This window comes from Rhinopithecus roxellana, chromosome 15 (assembly GCF_007565055.1).
Source record: "Rhinopithecus roxellana isolate Shanxi Qingling chromosome 15, ASM756505v1, whole genome shotgun sequence".
NCBI classification, from domain to species: domain Eukaryota; kingdom Metazoa; phylum Chordata; class Mammalia; order Primates; family Cercopithecidae; genus Rhinopithecus; species Rhinopithecus roxellana.
In genome coordinates, this window is record NC_044563.1 from 122,850,373 (window position 1) to 122,868,083 (window position 17,711).

Genomic DNA, 17,711 nt, shown 5'->3' on the forward strand with positions numbered 1-17,711 from the left:
AACTGTGGTTGCTTTGGAAAGTTGATGCAGTAAATATGTTTTACTTTTCTCTCTTTCCTTCTTCTGCCTATATCCATTTGTTAGTTTTTCTGCAAAGAGTATATACAATATTTATTTTTAAAAAAGATGGTGAATTGTATGCATACATTATTTATTATTTTCTTCCAAGTCCAACAAAATATTAAATATAATGTTTTAAAATCTAAACCTGCCAAAAAGCTATAAAATAACTGACACAACAGTATTTTAATTTTTTTAAGATTAAGAAGTTTATTAGTAAATTAAAAAGTATTAACTTGAAAACCAATAAACAACTGACACGTGGTGAATGATTTAACATCTCAAAGAAACTAATGCTTTTTTTTCCTTTTTGTGAGAAGGAGTCTTGCTCTGTTACCCAGGGTGAAGTGCAGTGGAGCAATCTCTGTCACTGCAATCTCCACTTCCCACCTTCAAGCAGTTCTCCTGCCTCGGCCTCCCAAGTAGCTGGGACTACAGACGTGCATCACCACACCCAGATAGTTTTTGTATTTTTAGTAGAAATGGCGGTTTCACAATGTTGGCCAGGCTGGTCTTAGACTCCTGACTTCAAATAATCCCTCAGTCTCCGCCTCCCAAAATGCTGGGATTGCAGGGGTGAGCCACCTCGCCTGGCCTCAAAGCAACTAATTCTTAAGCTAGGATTGGAAGTAGCTCAAAAGCAGCCAAATTTGTATGAACAAAAAAGTCAGGGGAAAATAAAAAAGAAATGGCAGCACAAGGTAATTATGCAAGTAGGAATAAAAATGAGATAAAAATAGAGAGATTGGTTGGCAGTAGTGAGACATAGATTCCCTACCCAACCTCATGCAGTCAGATTATTCATCTGTCCCAAATGTAAGGAGGTAACTGAAGGTTTATTACCTAGAAGATAACTGAAAGTTTATTATCTGGAGAGATAAAAGTGACAGTTTCTGGACTGGGAGTCTTAAGTATAATTAAAAATAGGAGTTCCTACTGAAAACAGGAATACTAAGTGGAATTCCATATACTAAATGATAACAACCCCCAACATCTGTCCTCACTCAAATACCAGAATTCTAACAGCTAGGTCAAAAACTAAATACAGGTGATTGCCAGACTTTTATTTGAAGAATTGCTTAAGGCCAAAAGAGAAGAATTACAGACATAAACAACTGGAGAACTGGTGGTGGGTGCGGAGATGAGGGGAATCAATAAACTATTTCACATCAATTCTTTACCATGAAATCAACTAGTGACAATATTTGCACATTGCTCTCTCTCTCTCTTATACACACATCTCTTTGCCCAAAAGTGCCTAATTTTAATATGAATATATAGCAGCACATCATCAGGCATTTGAGCAAGTAATTCAACATGAAATAGACAACAAAAATATTTTTAAGAAAAGAATAGGAAATTTAAGGAAATAGTAACAATTCAAGAGCACTTTTTAAAATGTATAATTTTCCCACAGGAACAAGAAAATATATTGCATCTATAAAATAAGAAAGACTATTAATAGAAAGGAATATTCTCAAAAAATTTTTGAAATTAAAAGTCTTAAAACCCAGTAGAAGGGTAAAAATTTATGTTTGAGGAAATAGCCTACAGTGAATCAAAAAGACAAAAAGATGAAAATAGAGGAAAATATATGAATAATTAGAGAATTGATTTAGAGAATCCACCCTGATCTTCAAATAATAGGTGTTCGAGGGAACAAACTAAATGATTATCAAAGAAACAATTCAAGAAAAACTTCAGTAGCCTAAAGATGTTAACTTTTAAGATTGAAAGGATCAATCAAGCACATAAGAAGCAGATAAAAATTACTCACAAAACACTGGTAAATTTTAGGAAAGCAAGGAAAAGGAGAAGATACTAGTTCTCAGAAAGTGTGAGAACATAATTAACAAGTACTGTTTGTCAAGCTCTGGGAAATATCAATGAACAAAAGATTTGTTGAGTCTTTCAATTCATAAACATGATATATCTTTTCACTTATTTAGATATCTTTGGATTATTTTTATCAGTACATTGTGGACTTCAGCATATATATCTTGTTCATGTTTTGTAAAATTTAAGCCTAGAATATTATGTTTTGAGCAATGTAAATGATGTACTTTTAATTTTATTGTCAGATAAAAGAACGTGTCACATGTTCTTTACAAGTGCATATGAAACAATTGATTTTTGTGTGTCTAAAAAATTGTATCTTTATTGAATTAACCTCACAGTTCTATAGGTGTTTTTCTTGAGATTTTCTATGTAGACCACCATATCACCTATGCATAGATATAGTTTTTTTTTTTTCCAGTCTGCATGCTTTTTCTATTTCTGCATCATGGTGATAACTAGAACCTCCAGTACGAAGGTAAAAGTAATAATAGAGTGGACACCCTTTCCCCTATCCCCATAAGATCAAGGCTCTACTGCCATTCTGTGAGTTTCCACATGCTGTTCTGTCCATCCAAGTGGGAGCTGCATGTTAGTCCTGTGTCCTATCCACCATTGTCCACAATCTTCCAGTTAACCTTTCTTGGTTAAAAATGTTGTTGCATTCTATATACTTGATTCTTTTCTGTCTAGTTATTATATAAATTGTTGAGTTGAGGTGCATCACTTAAAATTGTGGATTTGTGTATTTTCTTATTCGATTCTATCAGGTTTTGCTTCACTTATTTTGCAGCTCTATTGTTAGGGACATACACATTTTGTATTATTTTGTCTTCTTGATGGTGCCTTGGTGGTGTCTCATTATTAATGATTAATTATTTTCATCATTAGTAATGTCCCTCTGTCTCTTTTGATTTTCTTTCTCTAAAGTTTACTTTATCTGGAATTAATATAGCTGCTCTTGCTTTTCTTTGATTAGAGTTTGCATAATGTATTTTTTTAACATTTTATATTCAAGTTGCCTATATTATTTTATTGAAGTGAGTTTTAGTACACCACATATTGTTAAGGAATATTTTTAAATTAACTCTGCCAAACTTTGTCTTTAGATTGATGTATTTAGACCATTTACATTTAATGTAATTATCTTAGTTTGGGCTGTTATGATAGAGTACAATGGACTAGGTGGTCTAAAGAACATTTATTTCTCATGACTCTGAAGGCTGGAAATTCCAAGGTCAAGGTGCCAACAGATTTAGTATCTGGTAAGAATTCACTTCTTGGTTCGTAGACAGCCTTCTTCCCACTGTGTCTTCACATGGTAGAAAGAGCAAAGGAGCTCTCCGGAGTCTTGTATAACCTCACTCAGGAGAGCTCTACCCTTATGAGCTAATCATGTACCAAAGACCCCACCTCCTAATACTATCACATTGGGGATCAGGTTTCCCACATACACACTTTGAGAGGACATAAACACTTAATCTGTAGCAGTAATTATTCAGTTTCAGTCTTCTATTTTGGTTTTAGTTCTGTGTTTTTTATTTCTCTGTTTTATTTTTCTAGCCTTTTTTAATGCGTTACTTGAAAATCTTTTAGATTTCTACTTTATCTGTAGGGTTTTTGAGTGTATCTCTTTGTATAGCTTTTTTTAGTGGTAACTCTAGTTAGTTTATAATTTATGGCAGTCCTCTGATGTCATAGTGGGCTTCCACTGAGCCCTCCACTGAGGTTTTACCAGTTAAAGAAGGTCTTACCTCCCTAAGTTCCTTTACTTTCCACCATTTATGATATAAATTTCCTGATTATCGTTTTTACATATATTTAAACTGCATCATATAATGTCATAACTTTGCTTTAATCATCAACCATAAGTTGAAAACATAAAAGAAGAAAATGCATTATATTTATTCATATTTTACTTTCTGTTGCATTTTCTACCTTCCTCATACATAGAAAACTTTCTCTGTGGAAACTTTGTATGTAGAAATCTTCCTTTAGCCATTTTTTTTAGTGTAGGTCTACTGGTGATGAAATTTCTTTTCTTTTAATCATTATTTGAGAATCTTGATTTATCTTTTACTTTCAAAGGACATTTTCACTATATGTAGAATTCTAGTTTTACAGTTCTTTTGGCGCTTGAAAAATGTGCCAGTTTCTTCTGGCCTCCTCCCATGGTTTCTCATGAGGGATTTAGTGATTTGGATTCCCCCTACTCCTATGGGTAAGCAGTTGTTGCTCTTTTACTGCTTTCGATGATTTTGTTTGGTTCTTTCTTTTTTAGTTTCCAGAGGTTTTACTATGATTTGTCTTGCTATGAATTTCTTTGCGTTTATCCTATTTGGGGTTCACTCAGCTTCTTTTATCTATAAGTTATGTGTCTTGCCAAATTTACAGTGTTTTCAGCCATTATTTACTAAGTAATTTTTCCACTTTGACCTTATCTTCCTCTCCTTCTGAGGTTCCGATGGCACTAATATTTTAGTTTTTTAAAAAAGAAATAGTTTTTCAGGTTTCTGAGGCTCTGCTTACTTATTTACGTTTTTTTCTCTCTACTATTCAAATTGGATAATTTCTTTTGATCTATCTTTCAGTTCATTTACTGATTGTTTCCTCACCCCTTTCCATTTTGTGGTTGTTGTTGTTGTTACTGTTGTTCCCAAGCCTTCCACTGAGGTTTTTAAAATTTTTTCAGTTATTGGCCGGGCGCGGTGGCTCAAGCCTGTAATCCAGCACTTTGGGAGGCCGAGACAGGAGGATCACAAGGTCAGGAGATCGAGACCATCCTGGCTAACACGGTGAAACCCCATCTCTACTAAAAAAAATACAAAAAAACTAGCTGGGCAAGGTGGCGGGCGCTTGTAGTCCCAGCTACTCTGGAGGCTGAGGCAGGAGAATGGCGAAAACCCGGGAGGCGGAGCTTGCAGTGAGCTGAGATCCGGCCACTGCACTCCAGCCTGGGCGACAGAGCGAGACTCCGTCTCAGAAAAAAAAAAAAAAAAAAATTCAGTTATTACATTTTTTTTTTTCAGCTAAAAAGCTTCAATTGAGTTTTGTCATTTGGATTTTTCATTTGTTTCAAATATGTTCATAATTACTTATTGAAATGTTTTTATGATGATTCATTTAAAATCTTTCTCAGATAATTCTAACATTTCTGTCATCTTGATGGTGGAGTTTATGAATTTCCTTTTTATATTTAGTTTGAGCTCCTCTTGGTTCTTGGAGTGATCAGTAATTTTTGATTGACACCTTGACATTTTGGTTATTATGTTATAAGACTCTGGATCTTATTTAAACCTCCATTTTACATTATTTCTTCTGACACCACTCTATTTGGGGAAGGCACAGCCTCATTACTACCAGTTAGGGGTAGGTGTCCAGGTTCTCTACTGGGCTGCCCCCTGACATTACAGGTAAGTGGGTGACTCATTAATGCTGGGTGGTTATGAGAGTTCTGACTCTTCATACGGTCTTCTATGGTATCATCCAAGAGAAGCAGCGGGTCATCCTTTTTCTGTCTGGCAGAAAATGAAAGTCCAAGTTCCTTATACTGGTCTCCACTGGCATGGCTAAGAGAAGGGAAATTTGTTAGCTTGCAGCAGAGATGAAAGGCCTGGCTCCCTACTTAGTCTTCTCTGATACTACTCTGCCAGTGAAGTTAGGATGCTTCTTTTTTTTTTTTTTTTTTTTTTTTTTTTTTTTTTTTTGTTGAGACGGAGTCTCACTCTGTCACCCAGGCTGGAGTGCAGTGGCCGAATCTCAGCTCACTGCAAGCTCCACCTCCCGGGTTTACGCCATTCTCCTGCCTCAGCCTCCCGAGTAGCTGGGACTACAGGCGCCCACCACCTCGCCCGGCTAGTTTTTTGTATTTTTTAGTAGAGACGGGGTTTCACTGTGTTAGCCAGGATGGTCTCGATCTCCTGACCTTGTGATCCGCCCATCTCGGCCTCCCAAAGTGCTGGGATTACAGGCTTGAGCCACCGCGCCTGGCCAGAATGCTTCTTTATAGTCTAGTGAGAATGAAAGTCTAGTCTCGGCCTTTGTTAAAAATGGCTGGGAGTGGGGCCACAATTTCTTTGGTTCTCTTCCTTGTGCTGTTTGACTGGACTACAGCAGTTATGCAAATGGGCTAGGATGCCCCTTTCTTGGTTCTTTTGCCAGTGAAAGCAGGCCTTATTTGGGTTTATTTATTTATTTGTCTATGCCCATTAGAATTTCTGGGTTGCTGGCTTTTTTCTTTTCGTTTTTCTTTTTTCTTTTTTTTTTGAGACGGAGTCTCGCTCTGTCGCCCAGGCTGGAGTGCAGTGGCTGCTGGCTTTTTTAACTCCAAGTCTTAGATACGTGAAGCATGGAGAATAATCACAGAGGTCATCATCATGTTGTTCCTTGTTCCCAATTTCCTAGCTTATCTGCCTTCTTCTTGCCACTTTTCAGAGTTTTTCTATATTTAGTTTATGTATAATGGCCAGGATTTTTATTTGTGCTTGGTGAAAGGAATAGAAAAAGTACTTCTATTTACCTTCCTGATTGTGGAAATCTAAACCTAAGTATTTTCATATTGCAAGATCTGTGCTATGATTGGAATGTTTGCCCCCTGCAAAACTCAGGTCACAATGTAATTGCTATTGTATTGGTAAGAAGAGATGGGACCTGGAAGAGGTGGTTGGGCCATGAGGACTTCACCCTCATGGGTGGGATTGGTGCTATTATAAAAGTGTGAGGTTGTCCCTCTCTTGTTCTCTTGTGCCCTTCTACCTTCTACCATAAGATGGCACAGCAATAAACCCCTCACAAAATGCCAGCCTTTCAGTCTTGAACTTCACAGCCCCCAGAACCATGAGAAAATAAATTTCTGTATACTATAAATTACCCTGCCTTGAGTACTTTTTTTTATTGCAGCACAAAGTGGACTCAGGAAATCTGTATGTTAACAACTCTAAAACATGGATGAAAGAAGTTATTACCTAAGTAAATAGAGACATATACCGTATTCATAGATTGGAAGATTCAGTATTGTTAAGATATCAGTTCTCCCCAAACTGACTTATAAATTTAATGGAATCCCAGTCAAAATTTCAGCAGCATTTTTAAATAGAAATCAATAGGTGGATTTAAAACTCATATAAAAAAAAAACCAAAGAATTTATAATAGATAAGTAAATTTTTACAAATAACAAAATTGAACAACTTACACTATTGTATTCAAGTCTTAAGATAACACTACAGTAATCAAGATAGTATTGGCAAAAGAATAGACATGTAGATGAAGGGAAAATAATAAAAACTCCAGAAATGGATCCACACATTCATTGCCAGTTCGGTTTTATAAAAGCACAAAATGTGAATCAATGGAGAAGGAATAATCTTTTTATCAACTGGTGCTGGAACAATAAGACATATATATAAAACAATTGACCTCAATTCTTACCTTTACTATACACAAGAATTCGTTCAGAATAGATAATATAACTAACTGCAAACCCTAAGAATATAAAACTTATTAACAAAGACATAGGGAAAATATTCATCACTATGGATTAAGCGAAGATGTCTTGAGTAAAGCACAAAATGCACACCCCATAAAAACTGATAACATTTGGACTTTTTCAAAATTAAAACTTTTGCTTAATGCATAATCAGGATAATAAAAAGACAAGTAACAGACTAAAAAGTATTTGCAAAACACATATTTGGGTAAAGGTCTTGTATCTAGAATATGTAAAGAACTCTTAAAGCTTAATACTTAGAAATCAAATAAGCTCCCCCAAAACAGGCAAAAGATTTGAACAAACACTTCACCAAAGAAGGCATAGGATGACAAATAAGCACATGGAAAGAAACTCAGTCTCATTAGACATCAAGGAAATGCAAATTAAAATCATAGTGAAATACCACTTAGAACTTAGATAACCTTAAATGGCTTCAAAAAAAAAAAAAAGAAAGAAAAAAACTCATGAGAATATGGAGCAATTTGAACTGTATGTATTATGTTGGAAATGCTAAGTGGTACAGCAACTTCAGAAATCAGTGAAGTTAAATAATACCATACGACCCAGTAAAATCACTCCTGGATATTTATTCAACTAAAATGAGAACAAATGTTCATACAAAGACTTGTACGTAAATGTTCATAACAGCTTTATTCATTATTACCAAAAACTAAAACAGTCCAAATGTTTATCAACCAGTGAATAGAGGAGGAAACTGTGGGACACTCACAAATGGAATTCTACTCAGCAATCAAAGGAATCAATTACTGTTACATGTAACAATGTGGATAAATCTCAAAAGCTTTATGCCAAGTCAAATTAATCAAACTGCAATGATTATATACTCTATTAATCCATTTTCATGACATTTTGGAATAGATGTATATACAGAAAGAAAAAGTCTGATAGGTGGTTTACAGAGGCTTATGTAGGTGCACAAGGGAATTATTAGTTAATGGAAATGTTTGGTATCTTGATTATTATTATTATCTTACCCTAATGTGCTTCTTGATTATTGTGGTGAGTCTTATGCAACTTTATGTGATTGTCATAACTTACATATTTATACACTTTCAAAGTGAATATTAAACCTCAATTTAAAATATTCTAATAGTCACCTGGATCTCAGTATTATTGGAAAAGTGAATTTTACTGAATCAAAGTAATGTTAATGAGCATAGAGTTTAAATCACGGTATTTGTAACCCTTAGTGTTCAGTACCTCATAAGTCACTTAATAACTGTTGAATGAAGTTGTTGAATGGGGTATCAATCTTTCAATCTTGTAGTTGCAGCATCTTATAAGCAAAAGAATTATGGTTTAAGATACAGATAACTATTGGGAAAATAATCCACATAGTATGAATCATTTTCACAGTCAAAACACTCTAGGAGAGAAGTATCACTATAAATTATAAAGTTCTACTTCTTGTTCACATTTGTATCAATGCGGCATTTGTACTGATTGATTCTTTTTTTTTTGAAATTTACATGTCAAAAATAATTCATGAATGCAGAAGTAAATTTATCAGCCATTTAATAAACAGTATAACAAACTATCAAGAGATATCTTTTAAGTACCTGGAATATTTTTAGCTCCACTGTGGCTTTCATGAGTGGAGCTATTTTTCATCTCTGGGCTTTATTTTATTTTGTCATAGTACCGAAGTGTGAAAGTATTAACATTGATAGAGTAGAACATTGTATTAGGGTCCCTTAGCTCAAAGAGACTTGAATACATTTCAGTGAGGCAAGTGTCCATTTGTTATCCTTGAGACTGTCAGTGAAGTCGTATATATGAATGTGAAACTGACAGTGTTAGCTGTTGATAGGTTATTCACTAGTAATTCAACAAATATTTACTGAGCTTCTTCTCTGTAAATTCTGCAACATGGGCCTCTGAAGACTTCACCCTAGGCATACGTGTCTGCTCAAGCTGTTTGCTGCAGTTGCACACTGCCATATGTGGCTCTCTGGGTGACTTAACTGCTGCTGCTTATGCAAATTATGTTTTATTTTATGCCTGAAAGAACACAAAGGAGAAAAATGTCAAATTCGTCTCCACCAACATAAAAACATTTAATGTGTATCCAGGAACTCCTGGAAGTTACTAAGGGGACATACAATGTGATAGAAGATAATGGGCTTTGGGATAAAATCAACTTGAATCTAAATTCCAAGCTATGTGACTATACTTTGCTCCTCTACTTCTTCTCTACTTCCCAGTTTCCTCATTGAAAGACGGAAAGAGAGGAAGAGAGAGAGAGAGAGAAGGTGGGGGAGAGAGAGAAGGTGGGGGAGAGGGAGGGAGGGAGAGAGAGAGAGAGAGAGAGAGAGAGAGAGAGAATGATTATATCTTCCACATGGTTTTGTAAGTGTTAAATATGTGATATTTTCAAAATGTGTGTGAAAGTATAGAGCATAAGCAATAAATTATAGTTCTGTTTCCCTAGGTATAAACTGTGAGTTAAATAGAGATAGTTTCTATCTTTGTGGGTCTTATAATTTGGAACCTGGATTAATAACATGAATATACCTTGAGGAACATTGGTAGACCACAGGAACTGTCTATAAATTGCCTTCTCAGAGATATATTCCCCATTTCTCTAGAATAATCCCCTTGTTCATGTAGTTATTTCTGAACCTGATAAATTCTTGCAGGACCTCAGCCAACTGCCTGGATTCTATTGACTCAGAGGAGGCCCTGACCCAAGGTCTTTTGAACTGGAACAGTCAGTGGTAGAAGTTGTATGATGTGAAATCTGGAAGCTCTTTTGACTATTTCATCCTCCCAAAATTCCATGAGCTAATCTGGTAGGATTTCTGCCACTTTTGACCACAGTTAAAACTTCCCTAATTTATAGATAGGAATTATTTAACATAGATGTGACATTTTCAAAGCTTGACCTTTGGAATAATGGAGTAGAGATTGGCTTGGAGTGAAGAAGCTGGCCTAGGGAGTGTATGTGAATTTCCTAGGTCACAAAGCAAGTTCTTTTAAGAACTTTATGACTAGTTTTACACCTTGAGATGTTTATTGTACAATACTGCAGTCCATCATGTGATGGCATACCCGAAATATCTAGAACAGGGTATATTATGGCTGAAATAAATTAGGAAAAATAATAGAAAGCTTTCCCTCCAGCTGACTTGGATGCCATAGATTTGCTTCCTCAAGGTTATATTGTGAAAAACACTGGCCTGTAGAGGAGCATGAGAAATCATGTATCTCTTATGCCAAGGTTTTCTATAATTGATTCCCGTTTAATCACTGTGTGACTTTTTTCTTATAGTGTAAGATGTTGAAAAATATTAAAGATATAGAATTAACAGGATTTAATGATTGATTAGATAGATGGAGAGGATGTGGATAAAAGAAGAGAAGAAATGATATGCATATTTCTTGCTTGGATTGAAACATCAAAATATTCTGAGATAAAGTACACAGATGGGGCAGGTTTTGGCTTGAACAGTATCCCTCCAGTCATAACTATGTTCTTTTTGTGAACACTACTCACTTTCCCATCCTTGGAAGGTAATGCTTGTAGTATGTTACTCTGCTTCTCTGGGTCATAGTTTATTTGAACAAGAATGAACACTTGACTCAGACAGAGTTCAAACTATTATTTTTATATGATATTTGGACCTCGACTGAAACTGCACTTGCTGCTGAAACTAAGAATAATATATTCAAAGGCAGAAAGTACCCTCATCTGTAATATACGGGAGAAACCAAGGAAGCTGGTCTTTAGAGTGAGAAAAGGAAGATACGCATAGTGAAGCAGAGAAGACAGAGAGAGAAAGAGAAAACATCCAGTTGTCTTGGTTTCTGCCAGCTTTTCTGTTCCTGGCTTTGACCATTGGTTTGTCTGGCAGTTCTCATTATAGTCTCTGTAAAATATATACTATATTCTTGAGAGGTAAAGGTTAACTTGTCCAAGACTGATTTCTTGAAAGTTGGACACAGAAAAATGTTGGCCTCCTGCAAACCTCCATGGAAACCCTTTATGACCTAGGACTTGAAGCAAATTAACCTTAGCCAAGAGCAAGGCTTGGACACAGCCCTGGTCACACCAGGAGTGGGCTTCCCAATTAATCACCAACACTGTTGTATAAAACCTTGCTGCTGGGATACTGGCACAGTGGCTCACGCCTATAATCCCAGCACTTTGGGAGGCCAAGGTGGGCAGATCATATGAGGTCAGGCATTCGAGACTAACCTGGCCAAGATGGTGAAATCCTGTCCCTACTAAAGATACAAAAATTAGCCAGGCATGATAGAGGGTGCTTGTAATCCCAGCTCCCCGGGAGGCTGAGGCAGGAGAATTGCTTCAACCCACAAGATGGAGGTTGCAGTAAGCCGAGATTGTGCCACTGCATTCCAGCCTGGGTGACAGAGCAAAACTCTGTCTCAAAAAAAAAAAAAAAAAACTTGTTGCTAGATTGCCGTATTATATGACCGCACCAAAAAGTTGGACCCATCTAGTCTGGGATCACACTAGAAGACAGGCTGGTTCCCACCCCAACATGAATACTGAGTTGGCAGGAAGATAACACAACCCAAGGACTAAAGGCCTTTCTCTCTAGTCTGTCACTTGTATTTGTTTTCTATGTCTGTACTGACCTAGAATGCTATGGCAACAGGGAACTGGCTCAGCAGCCATTGCTTCTTCGTCCAAGAGCTTTACCCTGCTGAATACTGCCTCATCAAACCTGTTGTGTTCTTGTCCATTAATTTGTCATCTTTTCTTTGTTTGTTTTTTGAGATAGGGTCTTGCTCTGTCACCCAGGCTGGAGTGGTCCAATCATAACTCACTGCAACCTTGACGTCCTGGCTCAAGGGATTCTCCTGTCTCAGCTTCCCATGTAGTTGGGAACACAGGTGTGTGCCACCATGGCTGGCTTATTTTTATTTTAATTTTTGTACAGACAGAGTCTCACTTTGTTGCCCAGGGTGATCTCACACTCCTGGGCTCAAGTGATCTGCCCACCTTGGCCTCCCAAATTGCTGGAATTAGAGGTAGGAGCCTCCATGCCTGGCCTGTTGTTGTTTTTATGATATTTCTTATATCTTCCTCTTTTTGCTTAACATACTTTATGATTTCTATTATTATCTGACAAAAGATTAAAGAGAGCAGGGCATAAATATAAATGTCTACTCTAATATTCCACATTTAGTAAAGGTCACTCCTATCGATAGCTATGAGTAACTCAAGACAAGAAAATTTTTAACTCTTGATAGTTATGAAAGCATATAGAATAGATGTCCTTACGTGCTTCTTTTTTTTTTTTTTTTTTTTTGAGACAGCATCTTGCTGGAGTGTAGTGACGTGATCTCGGGTCACTGCAACCTCCGTCTTCCAGGTTTAAGCAATTCTCCTGCCTCAGCCTCCCGAGTAGCTGGGAGTACAAGCACGTGCCACCATGCCCAGCTAATTTTTGTATTTTTAGTAGAGACGGGTTTCATCATGTTGGCCAGGCTGGTCTTGAACTCTTGACCTCATGATCTGCCTGCCTCAGCCTCCCAAAGTGCTGGGATTATAGGCGTGAGCCACCGCACCTGCCCTATGTGCTTCTTTACAGTGTTTTCTTGCATTGTTCCTTAACTGATAACATGAAACCATGAATCGAGGAGGTACAAAGTTATCTGCATGGACTGGCACTTCCACCAACATCACAGAAATGATCAGGATTTAGAGCTCTTTTTCTAGTATTAAGACGTCTAGTTCACTTCATGTTGAGCTTTGATCCTGGGGCTCCTCAGTGTCCCCTAATTCTATGAAATACTACCACTCTGACTATGAAACCTTAACGTGGTTACATCCCAGTATGTAAGCAGGGCATCCTTCATGGATTTGCTCCATCTCTTGTGAAGTCCCTCAAGGGTATACTTTATCCAAGTAAGTATTTTATCTTTTAGGGCTACCTCTACCTTTTGACATTAGGATAATTTCTTTATGATCAACAGTACTTGTCATCTTAGTTTGTTCCTTCTTCTGCATAAAATGCCTTAGACTGAATAATCTATAAACAACAGAAATTTATTTCTCACAGTTCTAGAGGCTTGGAATCCAAGATCAAAGCACCAACAGCCTCAGTTTCGGGTAAGAACCTGTTGCTCACAGATGGCAACTTCTCTGCAGGGTGTAAGGGACCTCACTCAACTCAAGCCTCTTTCTTTTTTTTTTGAGATGGAGTCTTGCTCTGTCCCCCAGACTGGAGCACAGTGGCGCGATCTCGGCTCACTGCAAGCTCCGCCTCCCGGGTTCAGGCCATTCTCCTGCCTCAGCCTCCTGAGTAGCTGGGACTACAGGCGCCTGCCACTACGCCTGGCTAATTTTTGTATTTTTAGTAGAGACGGGGTTTCACTGTGTTAGCCAGGATGGTCTCGATCTCTTGACCTCGTGATCCACCCGCCTCGGCTTCCCAAAGTGCTGGGATTACAGGCGTGGCACCCGGCCTCAAGCCTCTTTTATAAAGGCACTAATCCCATTTGTGAGGGTGGAGCCCTCATGACTTAATCACTCACCGAAGGTCCTTCTCAATACTATCACATATTAAGTTTCGACATATAAATATTGGGAGGACACCAGCATTTAGATAATAGCACTGCTTTTATTACTTTCATGGTAGATATTTTGGATAATTCATCCACATGTCAATTTTGGTTCTATAACCTAAGTGGCTGGACTGGTACCGGTTCAACACTCATCAGAGAATTTCCAAGGTGCTGGCCTGTGGGCAGAGGCTAAGGATTCCAAATGATGGACTCTCCAATTTTAAACAAATATCACTGCTTTCTTATTTAAAAATGCTTTATGTTAAAAGTAAAAATTATAAGATAGAGTAGAATTTTTTAAATACTTTAAATCTTACTAAAAGACATGAATTGGTAGAATTTTAAGGAAAAAAATGTATGTCCTTGCAGTCTCTTACTAATTGCTTCCAGAAATCTACTTTTCCTTTGAATTCATTTTCTTTCTTGCTGTTCATTCTAGAGTTCTTAGCTGATCGTCTACGGGAAGTAAATGCTTTTAGTCTCTCTTGTTTGCTCTAAAAAGTCTTTGTTTTCCCTTCAACCCACTTATCAATAATAATTTAGCCTGGTATAGAACAATAATTGTTTCACCATTTTGATGATAATACTGTATGATTTTCTGTCATTTTCTGTTTTGCATGAGAAATATACCATCCATCTGTTGGTGTTTCCTTTGGCTTTTTATTGTGACAGGTTTTTTTTTTTTTAAGTGTTCTTTGGGTTGGGTCTGTTTGTTTGTTGTTTAACTAAGGGAATCATTAGACATGGTTTGAGGGTTTTTTCTCTTTTTGGGGGCGGGGGGGGGGCTTTGTTTTGTTTAAGTACCTTGACATCTACTTCCAAGGATTCAATCTTTCATTAAATTAAAAAAAAAGTACATGGTTAATCATTTGAATATTACCATTTCTTCTAAAAATTACTCCATGTAACTTGAAGGTTTTTGACTCTATTCTTCATGTCTCATAACTACTTTTTCATATTTCCAATAAATTAAAAAAATTGCTGTGCTGCTTTCTGGGTGATATACTCAGATCTGTTTTCTTTTTTTAAAATTGTATTTTTTAGTATATATATTTACGAGTAACAACAAGTTATTTTGATATATATGGTTAAATGATTACTATAGTCAAGCAAATTAACTTGCATGTCACCTTCCATCATTACTTCTTTTTTGTGTGTGTGTGATAAGAGCATCTAAAATTTACTGTCTTACCAAATTTCAGTAAATAATACAATATTATTAATTATGGTTCTTATGCTGTACATTAGATCTCTAGACTTATTTATCCTGCATAAGTCTGTACCTTTGACCTACTCGTTCCCATTTCCTGCCCCTCCCTGCTGCTGGTAACCACTGGTCTATTCTGTTTCTATGCATTCAAACTTTTTAACGATTCTGCATACAAGGGAGATCACACAGTATTTTTTGTCTATGTCTGGCTTATTTCACTTTCTGTGATATCTTCCAGGTTTATCCATGTTGTTGTAAATGGAATTATTTTCTTCTATGTATGGCTAAATAATATTCTATTGTGTGAGATATATAAATACATGTGTATATCTCTCATAACTTTTTATTCATTTATCTGTCTATGAACACCTAAGATTGTTTCTATATTTTATTATTTATTGTTGTTGTTTTTGAGACAGGGTCTCACTGTCTCCCAGGTTGGCATGCAGTGGCACAATCATGGCTCACTGTGGCCTTGAACTCCTGGGCTCAAGGAATCCTCCCATCTCAGCCTCCAAAGGAGCTGGTACTACAGGAGTGTGCCACCACGTTTGGTTAATTTTTCATTTTTTGTAGAGACAGGGTCTTGTTTCCATATCTTATCTATTATGAACAATGCTCCAATGAATATGGGAGTGCAGATATCTCTAGGAGGTAATGATTTCATTTCCCAAAAGTATATACACAGCAGAGGGATTGTTGAGTCATATGGTAGTTTTATCTTTAATTTTTTGAGCAATATCTATACTGTTTTCTACAATAGCCATACCAATTTACACTTCCACCAACAGTGTACAGGCATTCTCTTTTCTCCATATCTTTGCCAACACTTGTTTTCACAACTTTTTGATAGTAGCTATCCTAACAGGTATAAAATGATAATTCATTGTGGTTTTGATTGGCATTTTTCTGATGATTAGTGATGCTGAGAATCTTTTCATATTCCTGTTCACCATTTGTATGTATTCTTTGGAAATGTATTCATTCAGGTCCCTTGTCCACTTTTTAATTGGATTATTTGATTCTTTTACTATTGAGTTATATGAGTTTTTTATATATTTTGAATATTAATCCTTTATCAGATACATAGTTTGAAAATATTTTCTCTTAATCAGTAGTCTGCCTTTTCATTTTTTCAATTGTTTCCGTGGCTGTGCAGAAACTTTTTAGTATGATGTAGTCTCACTTGTCTATTTTTGTTATTGTTGCCTGTGTTTTTGGTGTCATATCCAAAAAAATCATTGCCCAAACCAGTATCAAGTACCTTTTTTCTTATGTTTTCTTCTAGAAGTTTTTGGTTTCAGTTCTTAATTTTAGGTATTTGAACCATTTTGAGTTTTTTGTGAATAGAGGAAGATAAATGTCCATTCTCATTTGTGTGTGTGTGTGTGTGTTTCTGTCTGTCCGTGTGGATATCCAGTTTTCCCAGCACCATTTATGAAACAGATTACCTTTTCCCCATTGTGTATTCTTGGTGACCTTATTGAAAATTGGTTGGCTGAGATGTGTAATGTTTTGTTCCGTTAAATTATGTGTTTGTTTTTATGCCAATACTATACTGTGTTGATTAGTATGGCTTTGTAATATAATTTGAAATCAGGAAATGTGATGTCTCCACTTTGTTTTTCTTAAGACTGTTTTGGCTATTTAGAGTCTTTTGTGGTTTCACATAAATTTTAGAATTTTTTTTCTATTTCTGTGAGAAATGCCATTGAAATTTTCATAGGGGTTGTGTGTTATTTTGGATAATATGGACATTTAACAGTATTCTTATAAATCATTATATCTTTCCTCATATCTATTTTTCAATTCAGTAATTCCCACCTGAGGTGTATCAACACTACTGCTTACTAAATCAGAGTATTATTTTTTAAGTTTCAATCATTATATTGGCATTTCTCGGTTTTCATTGCACTGTACTTTGAATCTGCCATTTTTGCCTCATTAATTCTGTTCTTTTATATTTCTGAACATTTTGAAATTGTTATCTCAAAATCTCTTTCCAACTGCTCTGTTATCTCTAGTTCCTTGGGCTTGGCTCTTACTTACAACAGCTATCTCACGGCAATAGATTCACTGTGATCTTTGTAATTTTGTCTCTGGGTTCATCTTCGTTGAAAATTATCTTCTTCAGGCATCTTTTGTGAGCCATGATAATGGAGATATCCCTATGAGATAGTTTCATGTGAGATTGCTAATATTCTTTGAGATTCATTATTTCTAGATCATTTTTATATTAATTTATTTGCTTTAGGTTTCAGCATCTCTCACATTTTAACCCAGACTTATGGCTCAAAATTTCATTCTGAGTAAACTACCATTTCTGTTACTACCAGAGCCCTGGCCATGCAGCTTGCTTTGTGCTACGTCCTTGGACTAGAGAGCTGCAGTTTCCAAGCCCCCATTCATGGATGAGACAAATATTCCTAGGCTCCTATCCTGATATTTCTAGATAACCTTCTGAACATAAAACGTGTAGCCTGATGCTCATCTATTCAATCTGATCATTAGAACAGCTAACTCAAAGTCTATATATTGGATTTGCCTAGACCTTAGGC